The sequence below is a fragment of the Mus caroli genome, unplaced genomic scaffold (assembly GCF_978045245.1).
Source record: "Mus caroli unplaced genomic scaffold, Mus_caroli_1 scaffold_6, whole genome shotgun sequence".
Taxonomy (NCBI): domain Eukaryota; kingdom Metazoa; phylum Chordata; class Mammalia; order Rodentia; family Muridae; genus Mus; species Mus caroli.
Genome location: NW_028227261.1, coordinates 145650418 through 145652450, shown reverse-complemented (window position 1 = coordinate 145652450; position 2033 = coordinate 145650418). Strand labels below are relative to the sequence as shown.

Here is a 2033-nt window from a genome sequence, read left to right as displayed (position 1 = left end):
CAACATAGTGAGACTTTGTCTTTTCCAAAAAGGATGATTAACTTTTCAAACTTTTGATTGACATGCTGTGTTCACTTGAAACTTGCCATCAAAACAGGATGGCGTGTTTCACATAGAAATGATTTAATTGTGTACACAGCTGAGTTTGAACCACTTGATGTCTTAAGTAACATAAAATGAACAGTAATCCCAGAGGAGTCCTCCTCCTCTTCCTCTCCCTCTTCCTCTTCCTCCTCTTTTTCCTCTTCCTCTTTCTTCTTCTTCTTCTTCTTCTTCTTCTTCTTCTTCTTCTTCTTCTTCTTCTTCTTCTTCTTCTTCTTCTTCTTCTTCTTCTTCTTCTTCTTCTTCCTCCGCTTCTCCTTCCGATTCTTCTTTTTCCTTCTGCTTCTTCCTCCTCCTCCTTCTCCTTCTCCTCCTCTTCATGCTGACTTAAAAAATCAAAATGGGGCACTGTCTCCAGAGCACTTATACTAAAATTAAAACAATGCAGGGAAGATGAGCATGATCCCTGCACAAGGATGGCATGAAATCCACGAAGCATTCCATATTTCAAAAATAAATAAATAATAAATCAAAGTTAACTTCTCTTTAAGATGATGATGATAGATACCCTCTAGCACTGATTTTCACTTTAATATTGAGGGTGGGGCAGAAAGATGATGAAATCTGAGAGTGGGCATGGGAGAGGGTAAGTGGCTTTTCTTTGCAATAGTTGGGTTGGTGCTGGATAAAACCCAGCATCCATGTGGCTAAGATCTGAGATGATAAGGTTAAGCATCCACAGGTGAAGGGGTGAGCAGAATGAATGAACAAGAACTGCTTTCGGAGGATCCAAATCCAGGGTTTTAGAATCACAGGTGTTTGCCTACCATGTTCCACTAATGTGCCTTTCCTTCTTGGGCATCGGTGTTAAACTGAGCTGCTCAAAGGCAGCTCCATATCTGCCTCTCACAGGCTGTTTCTAAATGACAATAGTTTCTGATGATAGTTGGGAGGAATGTTGTGCAAGAAAGGAACTTGTCAACAGGACATCGATGTTTGTGTGTCTTTACCATGTAATCATGCCCTTATCATCCATGAGCATCAAGGCACAGCCCCATGAAACAGGAATCTGTCTGACAATTAGTGCCACACAGTGTTCGTTCTCCTAAAGAGCAAAGTTCACTTGGATAAGTTGGCCTTGCAAGGAGTAGGGGAGAAAGACTGATTGGTCCTTTCTCCTGTGAGGGGCTTTACAGTCCTGATTCACACACAGGTGTAAAATTGGATTATGGGAAGCTGCAAAGTCACATTTCCCAAAAACCTTTGAAACCCTGTACATTGAAACCACACAGTCTCAGTTTCAGGGGAACTTGTCCATATTTAACTCATTATAAGGTTGATTTCCACTGTTGAAGCAACCCCACTTAAGAGACAAAACCTTGAGGGGACAAGAATAAATTTCCTATTATGATTTATGCAATTTATTATTTACATTTTTATAGACTTACCATTTGTACTTATGTTTACCTTTTTGCTCTTTTGATCATATCCAAAGTCAGTGGAAAAAAGCAGAGCTTGCCTATGGCAGACGGCAGTCTCAGAGAGATGAGCTGTGGAGACATTCTGGATTGGAGTAACTGGTACCCAAAGTTGCACCTTCCTAGCTCAAAGGCGTCTAGGTGCCAGCTGGGTGAAGAGGACTTTCCTGAGCACAGAATTTCAGCCCTGGAACTGAGATTCTGGGAATACCAAGGCTCTGGGCCAGCATCGAATAATGCAGTGGGAAGGAGCAAAAGAGAGTGACCATTGTGGAGAGGAGGGATCACCTGTTTGGAAAGAAAAAAGAGAAGTACACGTCAGGAGGAGGGTATATAGAAGCTAAAACCCTCACTTTAGCAGTTCAGTGCCATCCATGTTGTTTTCAAAAAAGTCTGTTTCAAAAGTCCTGAAGGGCTTTTCATATGCTGTTACTTTATTGAATTTGCCTAGTAACTATTTTAGTAACGTAAACTTTCTTTGTATTTAATTTTGAATCTCTCGATGAACAAAAT

At 40.9% G+C, this 2033-nt stretch overlaps 1 non-coding gene across 1 annotated transcript; it reads left to right on the top strand.

Moving 5' to 3' along the window:
• Positions 1-447: 447 nt before the first annotated feature.
• Positions 448-552, top strand: LOC115030914 (U6 spliceosomal RNA). The gene has a single exon (XR_003836515.1). It is a non-coding gene; the product is annotated as a U6 spliceosomal RNA (small nuclear RNA).
• The last annotated feature ends 1481 nt before the right edge of the window (positions 553-2033 follow it).